Genomic DNA, 22906 nt, shown 5'->3' with positions numbered 1-22906 from the left:
TCTATTGTCCAAAAACAACTCAAAAGCCTGGACATCAGCAAAAGTACTGGTCCTGATAATATTCATCCTCGTCTTCTAAAAGAAGTTGCTCATGAAATTATCCCTGCACTATCTGGACTTTTTTAACATTCCTTTGGCCATCAGTATGTCCCCTTCCAATGGAAACTCATCTGAGTTCTGAGTTCTGAGTTCTTTATTTAACATTAAAATCCATAAACAAAAAAATTACTTCAAGACAATCTCCCCCATAAGGCTCCATGGCCGGGAAAGAACAGGGGAGAAAAAAATACCAACAACAAAAAATATAAACAAAAACCAAAAATTGAGTCGCCCACCTTAATAATCTCCAAAAAATGACAAGCTAGGCAGGGAGTAGCACATGATTTCACCAACTCAATTAAATATCCAACTCATTCAAGAGACATCAACTCCAAGGGAAACCGGAATAAAAAATAAAGACAAAAAAAAACAACAAAAAACAAACAAACAAAATTAATTACTAGCTAGAAAATCTCTAACATAATTTTTGAACATACCAAACGAGTGGCAGCTTCGTACGAACTCTGGGAGCATGTTCCAGATCCTGTTGCAAGCTGTCAGAGGGTTGAAGTCAGACCTCACTGACGGTGTGTGAAGAACCAGTAAATTGTTGGAACTGCGGAGATGATAAGTCGATTGATCAGAAACAAAAGATATATTATTACATAGGACAGCAGGAAGATGGCCGTGCAACTGTAAAAAAACGAAAGAAGAACAAGAAAGAAAATACAGAGATTTCAAATCAAGCAAGGGTTTAAGTGAAAAACGGTTAGTTTCCTGAATAAGAGTCCTTGCTTTATCATAAAGTTTTGAAAGTGGCTTCAGAGACGAGGGAAAAGTTGACATCCAAATAACAGAACAATATGAAACATAAGACTGAACTAGGCTGCAGAACAAGAGTCTAAGAATCGACCCTGGAAATATATATTTGAGCTTTCTAAGGATTCCAAGACTCCTGGAGACTTTCATTTTAATCAGGTCAATATGATACTTGAACGAAAGATTTTCGTCAAGCAAGATGCCTAGGAATCGAACGTAACGATCCTTAGGTCTACTTAGAGAACCTCTTGATACATTTATTTCATTTAAATCAGGGCAAGCCTTTGAGACTCTGGAGAAAATGAGAAAACATGACTTTTCGACATTTAAGGCAAGATAATTTACATCAAACCACTGGATAACTCTTTCAAAAAGGGCTATCATCCTTGAACGAAGATCAGACTCAGTTCTACCAGTTGTGCCAAGAGTACTGTCATCAGCAAAAGCAATAAGTGTATCCGGTAAGGACAAACTCTTGTCACAGCTAGTAACGGACACTGGTTGACAAAGACGACAGCAAATGGTAGGTTTTAAATTTTTAACCGCATTAATAAGGTCATTGACGTAGATTAAAAAGAGTATCGGCCCAATAACAGATCCTTGTGGAACACCAAACTCTATTCCAGAAGGATTAGAAAAGTCCGGATGAACCGAGATGACTCGACCAGATAAATATGATAGAAACCATGAATAAGCATTCCCTCTTATTCCAATATGGGACATTTTCAGAAGAAGAATCTTGTGTGTTAATGAGTCAAACGCTTTTCGAACATCAAGAAAAAGAGCAGCAGGTATCAAACCAGAGTCAAGAGCTGAATTTAAATAATTCAAGAGAGTTGCACATGCATGCTCAGTTGAATGTTTGGCCCTAAAACCAAACTGAAAATCATGAAAAAAGAGTTTAGAATTAAGAAAATCAAGAAGTCGAGAAAGCATAGCTTTTTCAAAAATTTTACTAAACACTAATAAAAGAGATATGGGACGATAATTTGCAGGATCATTCCTTGATCCACCTTTAAAAAGGATGATAACACGAGCACGCTTTAGAGCACTTGGGAAGACACCATTTTCAAAAGAAAGATTGACAAGTCTCGTGAGGGCACACACAATGACAGGAAGAATGAACTTGACAACCTTAGTCGGAATACGGTCTGGGCCAGAGGATGAAGAACCCCTCAAACAATTGACAATTCTGGCTATTTCAGCTTCAGAGACAGGTTCCAATGCCATTGATTTAAGACAAGGTGGTCCTAGATAAGACCTAAAATCAGGTAGAGAAGAAGAAGGACTTACAGAAGAGGCTGTAGTTTTGCCGATATTAGCAAAATAGGAAGTAAACGCATCTTGAACTTTTAGCTCACCCTCTACATTTTTCCCGTCAATCACAACACTTGAAGAGACAGAAGGAGGCAGAAAAGATGGCCTGATAACAGAATTGATTACTTGCCATGTCTTCCTAATGTCTTTACCGCACGCAGAGAATTTTCTATGATAAAATAACGATTTAGCCCTTCGGCAAAGCGAATTGTAAACTCTTCTATAAGCTTTGAAAAGTTGAAGCCGGGAATCACGCGAAAATGGCTTAGAGCACCTGTAAGCCTTCCAAAGATAATTTTTCTTCCTCCAACTTTTAAGAAGTCCAGGGGTCATCCAAGGATTCAAAGGGGTTGTTCTTTTCGATGCTGGATTCGACTGGGGTGCATTACATGTATCAAAGATAACTTCTTTCAAAGAATCATAAAATGAATTAAACAAAGAATATATGTCAGATCCATTTTTAGAAATACTCCACGAACAACCTGCCAACCGTGACCTAAGAATATGCAAGTCCTGATCATTAAATTTTAAAGAGGAAAAACCTGCTTCTTTGCTCCTCCTTGGCAGCGAATCGGAAAATCATACATGGAAAAAACAGGAAAATGGTCTGAGATATCACTCATCAATATAGAATTTCGCACCAACGTCAAAGATGAAAAAATATTATCAAGCAAAGAAGCGGTAGTGTTAGTTATGCGAGTTGGAATGCATGCAGAAGGTAGTGTTCCACAAGCGAGCATTGTCGAAAGAAAATCCAAGGACGAGGATGACCTCCAGTCACACAAATTAAGGTTGAAGTCGCCCATAATTACAAGTTCACATGAATGAAGTTGGATTATTTCCAAGACCTCATCAAGAATCTGAAGGAAAGAGGGAACAGACCCACTAGGAGACCGGTATATATTACCAACAATCAAAGCTTTAGCTTGGGTTTTAATCTCAATAAATATGGATTCAAAAATTTCTGCTTCATTTCTTGACAGGTCATGTCTAACAGAGTACGGAAGACATTCCGAAACATAAACAGCAAGGCCACCTTTAGCCATCCTACTTCGATTCAAATATTCCATCTTGTACCCAGGGAGATGCAATAGAGATTCGTTTTTTGAATCAAGGAAAGTCTCACAAAGACCAATGAAGTCAGTGTGGCCACTACGCACTATTTTTTTCAACTCATCAAACGAAGAGCAAAGACCCTGAACATTGAGCTGAAGTACAGAGAATCTACCATCTCGTTTGGATACTCGATCTAAATCAGATACGTATTTACTACTAACTGAAAAATGGGGATTTGATGGTGATTTGTTAGACTGACCTACTGAATTATTTATCAAACTAAGAATATCAATTGGGTTATTTTGAAGATGAGATAGTCGCTCACCCAAGGAGGAGATGTCACCCAAACTAGAGTCAGACAAATTAAAAAAAAAAAAATACAAACTATGATCCATCATGCGCCACCCACCACCCAGCTTGGCATCTTCATAACAATGACATGTGGACAGCAACTAGGCAAACAGAACGATGAACTCATTTTTTGTGAAAAAAGAAACTGAAACAGAAAAAATAAAGGCCAAAAACAGAAAACTTGAATAAGAAAAAAAACAATAATCCTCTCCATCAATTCAATATGAATGATAATCAAACATCATCCCCCATTCCTCTCCAAACTTGCACCAGCGGCAAAGACCTGGGAGTCCTATGGATAGTCTTCAGAAGTTCCATGAATACTCTGCACAAACTATCTCCAAAGCAAATTCTAGCCTTTAACTTATTAAAACAACACTTACTAGCCGATCACATGGAGTCTTCTTGAAGCTATACAAGGCAATTGTGAAACCAGTACTTGACTTTGGAACCCGCTTTGCTGGTTCTTTGTACAAAGATGATATTCAGTTGATTGAAGGTGTATAAAGAAGGGCAACCAAGCGCATCTCTGGACTTGGTAAGAAACCATATAGTGAAAGGCAAACTAACGTAAAACTCCCATTTTTGACCTGCTGACGCAAGTGGAGTGACATGCTACTCACACATAAATTCGTCAACAAACCGCAAAATAAGCTCTTTACCCAGTTACCCAACGAAAGACAAACGCGAGGTGATTCTAAGAAGCTTCAAATGCGCGGAGTTAACAGTAGAATCAGACAAGACTTCTTTAACCAAAGGGTCGTCAATGATAGGGAATTTTTAAGCAAGGAGACACTATCTCCAACATCAGCTGAGGTTTTTAAAAGGAGACTTGACAAAAAACCTGTAGGTAAACCTTCAAAATACGACTAGCGCTACCCATCCTCTGTGTCTCCTAAAAAGCGATTAATGTATATATATATATATATATATATATATATATATATATATATATATATATATATATATATATATATATATATATATATATATATACATATATATATGTATATATATATATATATATATATATATATATATATATATATATATATATATATATATATATATATATATATATATAACTAAGTTGTGCTAGGATGCTGATCCCGCTTGTCATACCCGACCAGCTCACTTTTCATACCCAACCAGCACGTTGGTGTCTACTCTAAACTACAGAAGAATTTGTCCCTTGATCATATCTATTTGTGGTCACCGTTACCAAGCGGGCTTAAATTCAATCTATCCTTGCATACTCTTAGTTAGAAGGTGTGTCACTGGGCCGTAAACGTATCTCAACAAGGGAGCCATACACATCCAATATTGGACCTTATTCGCTCCGAAGTGCGAATTAAGGTAATTAAGGTATACAGATTCTATAAATACTCATGTCAAAATTTTCCTTTACATAGTGTGAAGGCACCCCTTTGTAGACTTTTTTGATATCCTCATAATGCGTTTGCAAACTGTATCCTTTCGCACCTGAAAGCCCATCGTGAGATATCGAGTCGCTTTCCGTCTTGTATTTTAAAAATAACAACTTAGTTGGGGATTGGTGCATCACTAGCTCTGGGTAAATTGACTCGTCCCAGTTGGTATAGTCCATTCAAGAGCTAATGTGCTAACCATTTTCAAATCGTGTAATAAACTTTCTATTCTAACTTTTAACAATAATGAATCTGAATCCCGTAATTTACTTGAGCTTGCCCTCCTCCGACCATTGGGGCTTACTCACATTGTAATATAATTCCAACATGAGGTTTTTTTTTAAATTTGTAAAATGGCAGTAACAGCGGCAATGTTTTTATTTAAAACTAAGCTTCTTTTTTACACGCAAAAGGACCATATTAGAGTCTCTGACTATGAATCGTGAAAGTCTATTATCTATCGTGAAATTCAGATCGGCAACGATTCGGGCACATTCTTTTGGGTTAGTTATAACGTCACAATGACTCCTATGGTACCCACTCTCGTACATCTTACGAAGAATGAACTTAAAATAAGATTAAATTTTTTTTTCCAAATTTCGTTTTCGCCTCAGAGCGTTTACTGACAAAGGAGTCATATGGTTTTCCCATATGGAAACCATATGGTTTTTGACCGAATTGAAGGGCTCTATGAGTCTTTGTGACCTTGAAACCACGGGCTAACATCCACCACACAAGAACGTGATGTACATCATTATTCTGTTTCGGATGAAGGTATACAATAAGCTTTTATTTTGAAGGGGTCCAGTGGTTACCCCCATTCTGTACCAAGAGAATTTATAGGGACTCAATAAATCTCTAGACACCGGTCTGCTTATGCATAGAACGACAAAATCCTTAACTGAGTCATCTAGTTCTATTGGAAATTTGAAATACCTATAACATTATGATGAATCCTTATAACATTATAGATACTCAATGAATCTCAAAGCACTGGTCTATCTATGCTCAAGAAAACAAAACTGTTTACCAAGTCACAAACTTCTACTGGTATTTCACTATGAATTTTAAAAACCATCCTTGTGGTCAATTCTCCTCAACAGTGGCAATTTTGGGGAGACTTGGATCACAAGGATTGTCTAGCCATTTGTAATTACCACACAGCAAAGAGCAGTGAGATATTACAGGTGGATGAAGGGAGTTCATATCCAGAAAAACCGCATTCGACTTTTCACCAGTGCGTTTTCCAGTTGGATCAATTTCCATGCTGATCCACGTTAATAATCAGACCTATTTTTTTGTTTCCCGAGTTTAAGAATTAAATAAGTCACCATATGAGGAGTTGAAAAATAATACCCAAATATCTCGCAAATTTTGTCCTTGTTTTTACAAGACAACATCCAACAGTATCAATACATGACGTGTCAGGTACATTTTACAATAATTCTTTCCATTTTTACACCCTCCCTTGGCCCAAAAATTTGTAGCAAATTCATAGTCGGCAGGGGTGCATTGACGATCGTGAAGTAAATCATAAAACACTTCAATGGGCGGTAATTTTTTCTCACGTAGGCTCGAGGTGGAGTTTTAGTATTCATACGGGTATATTCCCTTTCTTTTAATAAATCATATATTTCATCATCTGGAAAGTGCTGTTTAAGGAGGGGGAAAACTATTAAAATCGGCATTTTTTCGTACTTACATCAATTGATTTAAAGTTTTCGGTAAAAATTACAGGAATCTAAATAACGAATTTCATTCAAGTACATATTATTATTCTCAACTGTTTCCCATGGGAGTCCTAAGAGTATCAACTTCTCAGATGATTTAGTTATGATGTTATATGAAAAACATCTACCCAAGTGCCATCTATAGCTTCACTTTTCAGCAAACGTGCCAACGCTGGTAATATGAATTTCAGATCATAGTTGGGGTGTTGTATGTAAACCGGTAGGAAATATTGTTTCTTAACGTTTAAAAAAAAGATTTATGTGCCAGTCCACGAAAGTTATTTGCCCCGATAAAATTAGAATGCTTAAATGATCATAGTCAAGGACTGACGTATCCCCACTACCCTCAACAAATTTCCCCTTACATACCCAACATGTTTCTTTATTTTTAATTAACAACTCGTTCTCTGTTGATAGAATCATTGGAAAATTTACGTTGCGCATCCCTAAAATTGAATTATTGGCTATTTTAATAAGTGCTACTTATAGATGTACCTACACAATTTTCCCAGCCCAATGTCACAAATACCTCTATCAGTTGCATGGTATTACTAGAGTCTCTTTGCGCATGGGCATAAGAGATTGCAAAGGCTTCAAGTTCCTTACAACGATTCGAGTTTGATAGATTGTAAACGTCCGTGAGTTTATCTTCTGTGTCTAATTCCACCTTGTCTCTCTGAAGGAGTGAATTTCGGAAATTCTTGAACCATAAGATGGCATTGTCGCCCGAAACGGCCTCCAAAGGCTTATACCAATGACGCTTACACTGCCTCAAATGATGTTTCTATAGGCTAAAGTATTATAATTTCATCTTATTTTGGTGTATTTCATTAGGATTAATTTAACTTCACTTCTCGAGTGTGTACCCACATTCTTTTTAAACAAAAAATGAAAATTAACACTTCCAAGAAAGGTGCCTTTCTCATAGATCCCAAAGTTCTGGCAATTAAATTTACGGTTCGTTTCTGTTTGGTTGAGTTTGTGATTCTATATAATAGCAAAACTGGAATACGGGAGTAATATATTATACGCTTCCTAAACAGTAATAGTTGTTTAAATGCTAAAGATACTAGGTGTCTACCTTTCCTCGCTTCTTAGTAGAAATTAAGTAAAAAAACAAGTTTTTTTTTAAAACTGAAAGTAAGGAGTGACATTAAAACTTAAAACTAATAGAAATTACTCCGTAAATGAAAGGGGCTGTTCCCTCTTCAATGCCCCGCTCCTTAAGCTAAAGTTTGACTCTTTCTGTCAACTCTAATTATCAAACAGTGAAAAACTTTAGCGTAAAGATCGGGCCGTTTAGGAGAGAACAGTTTCTTTCATATACGAAGTAATTTCTGTTTGTTTTAAGTTTTAATGTCGCTCTTTACTTTCAGTTAATTTTTTTTTTATTCAATTTCTGAACGTTTTTGAATTAATGCATGTTTTGATTTTGGCTCTCCGCACATGAATAATTAAAACGAAATTTGCATATTATTTTTTGGGCTCAATGGCTTTCTCTTAGTTTTGATCTGATGATTTTGAGAAAAAAGGAGTGGGGAGGAGGCCTAGTTGCCCTCCAATCTTTTGGTTACTTAAAAAGGCAACTAGAACTTTTAATTTTTACAAATGTTTTTATTAGTAAAAAGTATACGTAACTTATGAATTAACTTACGTAACGAACTTCTATATTCGTATATTTTTATTCCTTATATGAGAGGGTTTGCCCCCTCGTTATTAACTCACTCTTTACACTAAAGCTAAAATTTTGTCTCAGTTCTTTAAGAATGACCCCTAAAACACAAATGCGGTAGAATAAATTGTTGAAATTGCTAAAAATATTTTAGAGTAAAGGGCAAGGTATTTAGAGGAGACGAACTCCTCATATGCGTAATAATCTCTGTTCGTTTTAAGTTTTAATGCTGGTCCTTACTTTCAGTTGAAAAGACTTTTTCATATTTATTTTTTCATTGTTTTTGTTTTAAATAATACTAGAAAATCCTGCGCCCCCTTCATGGAAAATCTCTTCTCCCATGAAAATTTCCTCCATGAAAAGCTCCTCCCACGTCACCCCCTCCTCTCAACCCTATTTCCTCCCCCCCCCAAAAAAAACAAACTGAAAATGTCTGCTCACTTCCCAATAACCATTACTATATGTAAGCCCTGGTCAAAGTTTGTGACTTACAGTCCCTCCCCCGGGGACTGTGAGGGAGTAAATCTTCCCCAAAAATTTTTTTTTAGGTTTTTCGACTATGCTGAACAAAATTGCTATCTCAAGTGACTTAAAATTTAACTTACGTAACGAACTTCTAAATTCATATATTTTTATTACGTATATGAGGGGGCTTACCCCCTCGTCAATACCTCGCTCTTGACACTAAAGCTTAAATTTTGGCGCAATTCCTTAAGAATGAGCCCTGAATCACAAAGGCCGTAGAATAAATAGCTGAAATTAATAAAATTACTTTAGAGTAAACAGCGAGGTATTAGGAGGAGGTGAACCCCTCATATGCGTAATAATTTCTGTTCGTTTTAAGTTCTAACGCTGCTACTTACTTTCAGTCGGAGAAACTTTTCATATTTATTTTTTCATTGGTCTTTAAAAAAATGCTAAGAAATCCTGTGCCCCCTTCATGGAAATTCTCTTCCCCCATGACAAATTCCTTCATGGAAAGTTCTCCCACATGACCCCCTCCCCTCCACCCCTCTCCCCCACAACCAAAAAGAAACTTAAATTGCCTGTACATTTCCCAATAACCATTACTATGTGTAAACACTGGTCAAAGCTTCTAACTTGCAACCCCTCCCAAGGGGACTGAGGGGGAGTAAGCTGTCCCCAAATACATATTTATAGGTTATTGACTATTCTGAATAAAATGGTTATCCCAGAATTTTGATCTGGTGACTTCGGGAAAAATGAGCGTGGGAGGGGGGCTAGGTGCCATCAAATTTTTTAGGTCACTTAAAAAGGGCACAAGAAATTTTAATTTACGTTAGAATGAGCCCTCTCGTGACATTCTAGGACTGGGTCGATACGATCGACCCTGGAAAAACAAAACAAAAAAACAAACAAACAAAGAAATAAACACGCATCCGTGACCTGTCTTTTGGCAAAAAATAGAAAGTTCGACATTTTTATAGATAAGAGCTTAAAACTTCTATTGTAGGGTTCTCTGATATGCTAAATCTAATGGTGTGATTTTCGTGTTGCGATGCTAAATCTAATGATGTGATTCTATGACGTTTAAGGGGAGTTTCTCCCTATTTCCTAAAATAAGGCAAATTTTTTCAGGCTCGTAACTTTTGATGGGCAAGACTAAACTTGATGAAATATATATATATTTGAAATCAGCATTAAAATGCCATTCTTGGGATGTAACTATTGGTATCAGAATTCCGTTTTTTAGAGTTTCGGTTACCATTGAGCCGGGTCGCTCTTTACTACAGTTCGTTACCACGAACTATTTGATAGCCCAATGAACCTCAGAAGACCTTATTGCTGAGATTTCAACCACTCTATGTGTAAAAATGGGAATCTTTCTATTTTTATTTTTATATACTTTTACTTGAGTTGACATACTTCTTCTATTGCCTTTTAAAAAATGTTTGTCTCTAAGCTTCATTAAATTAAAAAAAAACAAGTTTTTCAACTGAAAGTGAGGAGCAACATTAAAACTTAAAATAAACAGATATTATTATTGCGTAAATTAGGGGGGTTGCCTCCTCCTCAACGCCTCGCTCTTCACGCTATAGTCTTTCGGTGGTTCAAAAAAGTTACTTATTGTTGTGGTTAACTCTAACGTAAAGAGCGAGGTGCTGAGAAGGGGACCGACCCCTCATATACACAATAATTTCTGTTTGTTTTGTTTTAATGTTGCTCCTTACTTTAATTTGAAAAAAAACTTTCATTTTATTTTGGATCCTTTTTTAAATAACGCCAGAATATGTGGCTCTACCTCCGCGGAAAGATCCCCCTACCCGACAAAAATATCCGCTGGACAACTAAATCCTGGCAAAAACTCACCCCAGACAACTACCCTTAACATCTCCGCGCGGAAAATTGAATCGGTAAAGAGAAAGCAAGACACATAAAAAAATTTCTATAGGCGGTCTGGAAAATTCACCAAGTGTAAAATTTCCCCTGAAAAGTTCAGCCCCAGGAAACTTCCCTCTCCATGGAAAATTCTCCCCGTGCAAAATCCTCTCATCAAAAAATTCGTCTTCTCCACCTGTCCTGAATAAGGTATGCATACTTCCCAATAACAAATACTATACGTAAACAATGGGCAAATTTTATAACTTAAAAATCATAAACCTTAGGGGGCCGTTTTTACTCCTTGCTCATTAAAAAAAAAAAAAATTCAGTGCTTTGAAAAAAAAATTTGCTTGCACATTTTCTTTTAAATAATTTATAATTTCTTTTTTTTATTTTAACATGATATTTTTCATTCATTTATAAAATATCGAATAGAAGTAAAAAAAAAAGGTTTGTAACACTTTCATGACTTTGATTAACTAAGCACTGGATCAAATTAGCGGAACATTCAGTCACTTTCACAGTCATTAAGACTGTCTTCGACAAGATTTGCAAGTAAATATAGCTCTACTTCTTCAGACTTGAACTCTGGTGGCCGTGCCTGTTCTGAAGCCGCCCTCCCTCCAAAAACAAAAGCCATGGATAGGACCCCGAGGATTATACATCAATTTCTACCTCTACTCTCTCATCGTCTTTCTCTTAGAGCTAATTCCTAATTTATCTGAAGATTCTTTCAAAAAAACTGCTGAAACACAAGGGCAGTTATACTAGAATAATAATTTTTTTTAGACACTCTATTCAGTAACAAATCATTTACTAGCAGTTGGTTGAAAAGCAGGCTAAATCTTAGAAAAGGGAACTGGAAATTTCGATTTCCAATTGACTGAGCCCCCTCCAAAGCCTGTTCACCGCCACTTCCAGATGAAGTGGCTCTTGGAAAAAAAAAATCAACAATCATTAATACATTGAAGCCTTATGGATCTTCACTATAAGTAATGCAATACGATTGCCCCTTACTTGAACAAGAGAGTAGGAATTTTAGTTTTCTTTCTAATGAAAATTCGGAATTAACCAAGGTGAAAATAGGGGAAATTTTCCAAGCTAGACGGTGGGATACTTTGGGGGGTGATTTTTCATGGGGGGAAGAATTTCGTGTTGGTATTTCCCGGGGAATAAGCGCCTGCTCCCAAAGAAAAGGTGGCATGAATACGAGGTTTCTCTGAATGTGATATTTCAAATAAAAATGAGGATATTAATTCTACTTTAGCCCTCAAAGTTGTTGAAAATCCAGACATAAAATCCATAAATAAATACCTTGCTTTAAATAGAGATAGGCCTACTGAAGATGTTCCTATAAACCCAATTTACAATAACTTGAAATTAAAGGATTCAAGTAATATTTTACTTCAGTTTAAATTATGATCATCTGACCACACATTCAATGAAAATTAGGTCAGTAGACAGACTAATTCAACCACTTAACAAAGAATTCTTGCCCAATCTAATTGGTGAATAGTCTTTCATTTATTCTGGCTTAGTTTTTTTGGTTTATTTGGTTCAGTGTTTCATCTGCTCTGTTAAGATTTAATTCAAAAGGTCTGTTTTCTTTCCTTTTTGAGCTCTGAAGACAGCTGGGTGAAACTTTCTTACAAAATATCTGCCTCTATCATTTTCACTTCTTTTTTGTCCGCTGGCTGAGAATGCCCTCATTTGTCTCGGCTATTTAATTTAATTATTTTTTTCTTGTATATCATAAGTCAATCGTGCTTGCCGCTCTTTCTGTCCTTAACAATTCACACAACTAATGTAATTTTATTTCAGCTTATATATCACCGTCTTAAAATTACAATTACGTGTGCTATGTTACATTTATCGTCCTGATAGTCAGACAGACGGCCTTTCAAACAGTTCGTGGTAACGAACTGTAGTAAGGAGCGACCCGGCTCAATAGTAACCAAAACTCTAAAAATGGAATTTTGATACCAATAGCTACATCCAAAACATCGCATTTTAATACTGATTTCAAATATATAACTTTCATCATGATTAGTTTGATCTATCAAAAGTTACGAGCCTGAGAATATTTGCCTCATTTTAGAAAATTGGGGAAAACGCCCCCTAAAAGTCTAACAATCTTAACGAAAATCACACTATCAGATTCAGCGTATCAGAGAACCTTATTGTAGAAGTTTCAAGCTCCTATCTACAAAAATGTGGAATTTCGCATTTTTTGCCAGAAGACAAATCACGGATGCGTGTTTATTTGTTTTTTTGTTTTTTTTTGTTTTTTTCCCATGGGTGATCGTATCGACTCAGTCGTCCTAGAATGTTTCGGAAGAGCTCATTCTAACGGAAGTTAAAAGTTCTAGTGCCCTTTTTAAGTGACCAAAACAATTGGAGGGCACCTAGGCCCCCTCCCACGCTCATTTTTTCCCAAAAGTCACCGGATAAAAATTTTGAGATAGCCATTTTATTCATCATAGTCAAAAAACCTAATAACTATGTCTTTGGGGACGACTTACTACCCCGCAAGGTCGCAAGTTAGGGGAGGTCGCAAGTTACAAACTTTGACCTGTGTTTACATATAGTAATGGTTACTGGGTACGGAGTGTACGGACGTTTTCAGGGGGATTTATTTTTTGGTTTGGGAGGGAGAGTTGAGGTGGGGGGGGGGTACGCGGGAGGATCTATCCATGGAAAAACTTTTCATGAGGGAAGAGACTTTCAATGAAGGGGGTGCAGGATTTTTTGCATTATTTAAAAAAACAAGGAAAAAATAAATATGAGAAGTTTTTTCTACTGAAAGTGATCAGCAGCATTAAAACTTAAAACGAGGAGAAATTATTGCGCATATGAGGGGTTTACCTCCTCGTAATACCTCGCTCTTTACGCAAAAGTATTTTTAGTCATTTCAACTATTTATTCTACGGCCTTTGTGATTCAAGAGTCATTCTTAAGGAATTGGGACAGAATTTAAGCTTTAGTGTAAAGAGCGAGGTATCGACGAGGGGTGAACTCCCACATATACGCAATAAAAATATACGAACATAGAAGTTCGTTACGTAAGTTAATTCGTAAATTACGTATATTTTTACTAATGAAAATGTTCGTAAAACAATTAAAAGCTCTAGTTGCCTTAATAAGTAATCAAAAAATTAGAGGGCAGCTAGGCTTCCTCCCTCTCTCTTTTTTCTCAAAATCTTCCGATTAAAACTATGATAAAGCCATTTAGCCAAAAAGAAAATTAATATGCAAATTTCGTTTTAATTATTTATGTGCGGAGAGCCAGTATCAAAACATGCATGAATTAAAAAACGTCCAGAAATTAAATAAAAAAACAAGCTTTTTAAATGAAAGTGAGGAGCGACATTAAAACTTAAACGAACAGAAATTACTCCGTATATGAAAGGGGCTTTTCTTCCTCAACGCCCCGCTCTTTACGCTAAAGTTTTTTCCTTTTTTAAAAAGTAGAGCTAAGAGAAAGAGTCAAACTTTAGCGTACAGAGGGAGGCGTTGAGGAGAAAAAGCCCCTTTCATATACGGAGTAATTTCTGTTCGTTTTAAGTTTTAATGTCGCTCCTTACTTTCATTTAAAAAAAACTCGTTTTTTTTATTTAATTAAACTATGGAACACGGCTATGCACAAAACAAAGTTATATTAATCTTTTTTTTGCCAGCCTCTTCGCGCTTTTGCGCTCTGAAAATTGCAAGGCGTAATAAAAATATACCAGTAAAATATGTAAGATACCGGTAAAATACGTAAAATAGCGGTAAAACAGGTAAAATTCGTAAATTATGTAAAATGCATAAATTTACGTAAAATAGGTAAAATACCAATTTTACGAGGGTCCGTAATATTTAGGTAAACGACCTATAGTCTCAAAATACTTGAGGGAATACATCGGAGGGCCGAAGTATCTTATTCGCTGATAACCACCTGGATTCTGTCGTGGCTGAATCACAGGAACCGTCACTTACCTCTTTTGTAACTGGGAAGCCTAAAATATAGTTATTGACACTTTCAATTCAATTAGCTCCTCAGAATTTTAAATTGATTGCAAATTCATCCTATTTGAGGTAAAGTCGTAGTTTGGTGCCCTAAAATGGCTGAAAACAAAACATTCCCTTGGCCCAACCTGTATGGTCACTTATAAAAGAGCTTTAAAGTTATATCTGAATGAGCTCCCTCCCAATTATCTTGGACCAAAGAGCTTGAAGGTTACGTTGGAATGAGATCCCTCCCAATTATCTTGGACCTTCAGTTGAATACAATCACCCCTGGGAAAAGGCAAAACAAATAAGCATGCATCGACGATGTTTGTTCTGAAAACAACGATGACGATGTTTCTTCCGTATTTTGAAGGTTGGAACTTGAAACCTCTACGGTAAGGTTCTCTGATATGATATGTCTAATTTAGGTATTTTCAGTAAGATCCCTTGCCTTTTGGGGGGGTGTTCCCCCTTTTTCAAAAATCAGGCAAATTTTCGCAGATTTTTAGTATTGGGTGAGTAACAATAAACTGAAAGAATTTTGTACATAAGAATTAAACAGTTCGTGGTACCGAACTGTGAGTAAAGAGCGACACGGCTCTATAATAACCAAAACTCTAAAAACAGAGTTAAAGTATCAGAATTTTAATGATAATCACACTATCAGATTTGTATCAGAAAACCCCATTTTAGTGGATTCAAGCTCCTATTTGTAAAAATGTGGAATTTTGTATTTTTTACCAGAACAAAGATCAAGGATGCGTGTTTTTTTTTCCAGGGGTGATTGAATCAATCCAGTGGCCCCCACAACCCCAGGGGAAAGATATTTAAGTTGTAAAATTTGCCTATTTTATATACATGGTATTTGCTATTGTAAAGTATGCATACATTTTCAGGTGGGGGGGAGTGATTTTTTTACCGGGGGTTTTTCCACGGAGGAATTTTCTTTGGGGAGGGAAGTTTTCTGCGGGGGGGGGGGGAACTTGTCAGGGGAAATCAAACACTGGGGGAATTTGCCAGGATTCCTAAACAAAATTCTTTTTAAATGTCTTGCTTTCTCTTTTCCGTCTCAATTTTACGCGTGGAGTTGTTGAAGGTAATTATTCAGGGACACCTTTAAGCTGGGATTGAATTTTCTAGAGGATACTTCCATGCAAAGGGGGATCTCTCTGTGGAGGTAGGGCCAGACTTCCTTGCATTACTTGAAAACAATCAGAAATTAAATTTTTGGAAACAAGTTTTTTCAACTGAAAGTAACAAGGAGCATTAAAAGTTAAAGTGAACAGAAATTAGTATACGTATGAAGGGGATTGCCCTCTCCTCAACACTTCGCTCTTTACGCTAAAGTTTGAATGTTGTCCCAATTCTTTATGAACGACTGCTGAAACAAAAGGGTCATTTAATAACAACAATAGGAAATTTTTTTAAAGTACTAAAAAACTTTAACGTAAAGAGTGACGTGTTTAGGAGGGAGCAATCCCCATCATAAATGTAATAATTTCTGTTCGTTTTAAGTTTTGATGTTGCTTCTTAATTTCAGTTGAAAAAACTTGTTATTTTTTAAATTTAATCAGCATAAAAAGCCAATACTGCCTGATTAGTAATTTTCGTAAGAAGCAACTTTTTACTTCCAGTTTTTATCACTAACTCTCTGATAAGATTCTCCTGTGACGAATTTTTTTTAAACATGTTCATTTTATTTAGTCTAATATGATAATAAAAAAGAGGGTCAATTTGACAGCTAGATAGTAAGTTTAAATTTTGTTTTTCTTTCGCTACTCTTTTAGAAATGTCTGAATATATAAGGGATTTAAGCTCGAGGGGAAAAATTGTCCTGTTACATTAGGGTACATTTCACACGGCCGTTATAAAATCAAAACGTGGTATCTATGCAGGCAGGATGATTTTTCAGTATCTCTGCTCCTTCTGTAAACTGTTCTAAGGAGTAGGAAATTGCATAAAGACAAGTTTATATCTGTTATAATCTACAGAAGCAATAAATCGTTCTTTAATTTTGGTTTGAGTTTGATTTTTATTTCAATGTTAAATCTATAAAAATTAAGTATATTATTGATTAAATATGTTGACCCCATTTGCCAGGAATCCTTGTAAATTAAAATTTACTGCATTTTGTTTTATTTTACATGCAATTTAATTTATATTTTTATTTGAATTTTTTCCCAAAAGTTTTCCAAAATAAACTTATTCATACGAAAAAGTTTCCTGAAATATATTCCGTTACTCAACCACCACTGCTTTTTTTAGCGTCTGCTTCCCCCCCCCCTCCCGGAAAATTTTCTGTCGGCGCCCTTGTAAATTATTATATAGTCAATCTATTTGAAACTATTGTAAAGCTCTACTTCAGCTTTCTAGTTTCAGGACTTCAGCTTTCTAGTTTCAGGAATCGTAGTGCCGTGTAATAATTCGTTTCTGAAGATCTACTACGGGGTGCGAGATAAAAATATACAAATAATTTGCGCATTAATTTTCATCCGAATAAACTAATATCCTCATTTAAATGAGTTGATTTGTTTGAGTCTTCGAAAAATCCTTCACTGCGATTTATGATTGCGCTTAGGTATTACAGAGGAAGGTTTTATGCAGGAGCTGCAATTCATGAAAGTGAACGGGAGGGTAATAGGATTTTTTGTTTATTTTTTATGCTAATAAAAGAGACATGTTTATCAAAATATAAGTTTGGCAATTTTGCAGTTTCTTTATTTTCAAGTGAGACCATGACAGAACGGTATTTTCCAAATTCTTGGCCTAGGGGGGAAATATTCTATAGGGACAATTTTCCTCCTTTCTTTTCCCTTCCAATTGGTACCCATGATCTGTTAATCTTTATACATGTAGGTGTGTGCTTGATGCGACAAAATTACATTTTTTGCAAGTTTTTTAGATTTCAAATTTTCCAACTTTCCAAAATACAGAAAGAGGTATAGGGAAGCAAAATTTATTCCCTACTCTTCCTTCATTCCAAGAAATAACTTTTGACTAAGTTTCTGATAGTTAGCCTACTATGCTTAGTCTACTATCACTAAGCTGAGGCATTATATCCTACTTTGCCTCCAAAGGTATATATTCTCACTCAGGTTGCAGGAACGTGTTAAAAGAGTGTATATTTGACTGGTGTGTATGGCTTTGTATGTTCTTGGGCCAAATCTCCGTCCTCAGCCATGTAAACTGCAACAGGAAGCTTGTTATAGACGTTCTAAAGTATTATGTTTCCAAAAACTGGACAAGATGCTACCATCAATTTTCGTGAATGATATTTTTAATAATATACTGGCTATTCCTTGGTCAATATTTAAATCTTAATATTCAAGACTCCATTCGCCCAGTATATGTCAGGATTCTTTGGAAATCTGCATTTTCAACTGACAGAATCTGAAGCTATTGCTATGCATTAATTCTCCAAAGTCAGCTCCATATTTAGTTTTTGAGAAAACATTCCTATGGAAGAGTCGAAGATCGACACGAAGTGAGAAGGCAGTCCTTAATCCCGTTGAAACCGGATGATCTTTTTAAAACTAAAGTAACATAAATTCTGAAACAGAGCCTCAAACCCCCTAAAAATGGTATCAAATACGACGGAAAATTCCATCCTTTGGAATTTCTATGGTGAAAACCCCATGCAAGAGGATTACTACTCCCCACTTAGAGTCACAAAGAGAAATTTTGTTGGAACACACTGATGTGTTTGCTTTTTTTTGTTCTTATTTTTTCTTCTTTTCCCCTGGGGTGGTCTTATTGACACGGTTGTCTTAGAATATTTGGAGAGGGTTCATTTAAAAGAGAATCTTCGTATCTAACGCCCTTTTTAAGTAGCAATAAAGATCGTGTCATAGCAGACTTGTGTTTTCTTCTATTTTGTGTTACTACGCATCACTTCTTAGAAAAGGGGAATTCTAAGATAGGTAATCGCTTTTCTTTTGTTCAAAACCCTAAACAGAAGCTATAGTCTTCCTTTTTGACGAGCCCCAGTAGAATGGTGTTTTTGGAATTTTATGCCATACATCACCAATTTTTAGCCCTATAGGATCAAAATACTGGAAAATAGAAATTACAGGATAACCAGACTCTAAACAAAAGACACTGACCCCTCCCCTCATGTTAAAGAATCACTGTAAAGTCGTTTTTTCTGTCTTTCTGTGCCACAAAACGTCAATTTTTTTCCAGAGCAGGCTAAAAATATAGGGAAATGCGAATTCTAAAAAAGTCAATCGATAACTCTTGATCTAAAAATACCTTGCAAGAAATATTTTGCTTTTCATTTTGAAAAACGAGGAATGAAGTTTTATTCACTGCAAGTCGTTGTCATGACTTGAAATCAGAGTCATTTTAAGGTTAAAAATTTCTATCGTGGCTGCTTAGAATTTTAAAAAGCATTATTAGGGCGTCTCCGCTGTATTTAGATGAAGTAAGATCAAAGACACTCGCTAACACATCGTGATAATTAGCCGTAAGTAAAACCTACTATTTTACGATCATTGTTAGTATCGCATGGTTTGTGAGGTTTGATGTTTTTCCCATAAGGACCAGCCGGCTCCCAAGAGATTGCACATACTTCACGGCCTTAAACAAAGGCTATCGCCTCTTTCAAATTCGTCTTCATAAATCCTTCAGAAGGGCCATACTGCTATGTCATTTCTGGAGTGGAAAGGGTGTGAAGCATAACGTGGGTACTATTTTAATCGTCAGGATTTAACATCCCTGTATACTAACTCTTCGACTATGTTACGCAGAAACTGAAATAACACCCTTTGAAAAAATACGTAAAATGGTAATACTTTAATTTTATTTTTATTATCTAATCAACCCTTTACTGAGCAAAATTCTTAAAGATAACAATTATGACATACCTGTCAGATTCTTTATTTACTCGAAAAAATTAAACAGTAAAAACGATATTCAAAGCCTAAAAAAAATTGTTTGCTTGTAATTGTTAAAGCGCTATTCAGAGACTTATAAATTAGTCTTCCTTTTGTCCAGGCTAATCACAGAACAGTACTCCTTTGAAAATATCCCATTTTTCGCGGGACGGCTTGTGTTTTCCGTAGGGCACTAGTTTTAGAAACTGTACAGGTATTGAAAAATTTCATGAGTCAGCTTATTTCAGCTCTTTCTGCAGAGGCATCTTGCATAATCGGTTTTGTAATAGTTTGTGTTCTTTTCCAGGTTTAACTTCGACTTTACTTCAATCAGAAAAACTTTCAACAGAAAACTTTGGCATGTACCAGAGCGCTAAAGTCACTATCTACGTAATGCGAAACTTCTAGTATTTCCCCTAGAACCTAGAAAAATTTTCACGTATGTCTGTTTTCCCGGGATTGATCGTGTCAAGCAAAAATTGATTATTGGGATAAATATTATTGGAAAACAGCTAAAACGTTACCAAGCAAAAATTCTGAGAACTACTGAGAAGGTATGATTATAACCTCCTAGTCTCAGAGGTCACTTAGGTGTTGTATATTATTGTTCCAAACACATGCATGCCGTCCATAAAAAAAAACTTCCCGTTATTTCATAGCGTTCATACAATAAAATTAAAAGGCTATATAGTATGACATTTTTGCTCACCATCTATTAAAGTGTTTGTCAACCAAATTTTTGAGGAGGGTATACATGAGGCCTCAAAAAAAATATTTTAGACCCCCATTTGTAGATCCAAAGCTGCGCGGGTAGTTGATACCAAATTAAAAAGAAACGTGCTTGAAAAATCTGCAAAAGGTAAAAAAGAACTATAGTACCATACAGCTTAAGAAGGAGTTGCTTTCTTTGGGAAAAAGCAGATCTTTAATTTGTCATTTTTACGGACTGATACCAATTTTTTCCCCATTTTTTTTACTTTAAGCATACAAGCTTAGAAAAAAAAGATTTTCTTAGAACTAAACCAATAAAAACAATGGCACTCAAAGATCTAACTACAATTTATTCTAAAAACATTTTTCCGAGAAAAGGTTTTCAATGAAAAGTAAAGAGGATATACATTAAAGATGAACATAGTGCTTAGGTCACTTTAATTCAGGCGTGAAAAGGGATGAGGGCTCTTAAGAGTTTGCAAATTAGGTTTGATTAAATTGCAAAACGATGATCCAGTATGCGCACAATAATCCTATTCTTCTCTAATTTCTTAACCTGAAGAAATACTGGAACCTGGATGGAGACTGCCAAATATGGCACAATAAGAACTTACCAACTGGTTTTGGTAAGTAGTGAAAGCCGTAAAAAATATTAAGGAAAGAGGTAACTTACGTATTGTTCTCCTCCGATTCCCGTTGCTGCTTCAATTTGTTTAGGTCGCAGTTTTACTAAAGCAACTATAGGCTTAGGGCGGTACTTTGGGTCAATCTGGAAAACAAAATACATTCAAGGTAAAATTTAAAACACAAGATAAGGTGTCTTTTTAATAGTTTCGAAATAGCCATCGTCAATTAAAACTTATCAAAAATGAAGAATATTTTTCATTACTATAAATCTAGAAATATGGTATTTTACTTCTAAATTCATTACTCTTAGAGATATTTTCCCCTGTATAACTATTCTCCTCGAAGTACTATTAACAATCACCTAAATAACTTCAAGCCATACGATGTTCCGATGGAACCTTAGCATCTATAATAAAGGTTAACTGATTATTTAAATTTCGCAGCGCCCTCTGTCCCACAAAACTAAAACATTAGCAATTTGCTTATTCCAAACGGCCACTACAGCTTCAAAGAAAAGTGATATCTATATGGTGAAATATTATCTTGGACTACCTACTGCATAATTGGATATGGAGGTATTTTTCATTCAAAATTAAAGTTTGAGATTTTCTTTATTTTAAAGATATTTTTGTTCATGTTTTCACGACTTCAATTTTTAGGAGAGTGGGGAATCAATACTTTTAGAATATATCTTTTCTAGAAGTGTTGTATTCTTTCTTATTATCGTAAAATCTGATATTTTGAACAGTCGGACTTCCAATCAGGGTTGCTGAGTTTCAGCCCTTCAATTATCATTGAGGGAGGAATCGTCCCAAAAAAGCTATTTAAGTCAAAGAAAAAACTTCCATTTTTCTTGAGTTAATTAGTAATATTTTATGCCATTTACGCAAAAATGAATATTTCGAAATAAACAAGTTCATTGAATCTAAATAAAAGAAAAAATAAATATTTTCTTACGAAAATTAGAAATAATAACATCATTTACGTATGGATAAATAATGCTTAAATAAGAAGTTCACTTACATTCAGATTCGTCAGTAAGTGGGAATTCATAGATTTATGTGAAATATCCCCTATAAGTTTATTTTCATTCGAATTCATACTATATTTGATATGTTCGTAACAAGTTCAGATTTTAAACTAAAAATGAAATGAGTCCATTCATTTCATATCCAAAGGGTGAAAAACTATTGCGACTTAAGCAATAAAGCTGCATGTCTTGTTTGCTAATATTATTATTACCCTAAGCTTGTCATGCATCATCTGTATAAAAAGAAAAAAAAGATAAAGAAATGGGTCACTAGATTCTCATGAAGGATTTATTAGGGACAGTGGTGAAATGATAATGTGAAATTTTGAGATGCAGCCGTCAGTTTGGGAAGTTGATGACAAAAAAACGGAAAGGAGGTTGAACCTTTTTCGAAGGAATGGCTTATCCCCTAGTTTTGGTTTTATCTAGTTTTGATCGTAACAAACCAGTCGTAAAATGTCAGCATAGGACTCTTTTAAATGAAATTTCTTATTTAGAAAGACTGTAACAAAAGACATTCTTTCAGAGGCACCTCTAATGCGGTGCTCATAGGAAGGGGACATAAGGCTTCAATGTATTATTTATTACTTATTTACATTTGTTTCCAAGATTAACTTCATAAGGAATTGGTGGTCTTAAGAATTTTGGAGGGAGGCTCATTCGATTGAAAAATTATTAGAAATATTAGCGGAAACAAATAGTCATGACCATATTCACAAATATTTGCAGTCAAAAGTATCACAGTAACTGTTGCAAGTAGTCTTGTTCAGAAGCAGTCACAGTCCCAGTCACAAATAGAGTTGGTTGAAGTCCCAAATAGACTCACTTGCAAGTATTTCCAAGTAGTAATACTCACGGTCACAAAGTGTTGAAGTCGCAAGCTGTTCTTTAGATATTGGTGCTGTGCCCTTTTGATAACC

The 22906-nt window shown here is 35.5% G+C and overlaps 1 long non-coding RNA gene across 2 annotated transcripts in view; it reads left to right on the top strand.

Moving 5' to 3' along the window:
* The first annotated feature begins 16442 nt into the window (after positions 1-16442).
* The window catches only part of LOC136029003 (uncharacterized), a 36996-nt gene continuing 30532 nt past the window's right edge, over positions 16443-22906 (top strand). For both annotated transcript variants that reach the window (XR_010617936.1, XR_010617935.1), the window contains exons 1-2: positions 16443-16492; positions 19926-20172. This is a non-coding gene — a long non-coding RNA (uncharacterized LOC136029003). The remainder of the gene's footprint in view (positions 16493-19925; positions 20173-22906) is intronic.

Source organism: Artemia franciscana, chromosome 1 (assembly GCF_032884065.1).
Source record: "Artemia franciscana chromosome 1, ASM3288406v1, whole genome shotgun sequence".
NCBI classification, from domain to species: Eukaryota; Metazoa; Arthropoda; class Branchiopoda; order Anostraca; family Artemiidae; genus Artemia; species Artemia franciscana.
This window is presented reverse-complemented; position numbering and strand designations above follow the sequence as displayed.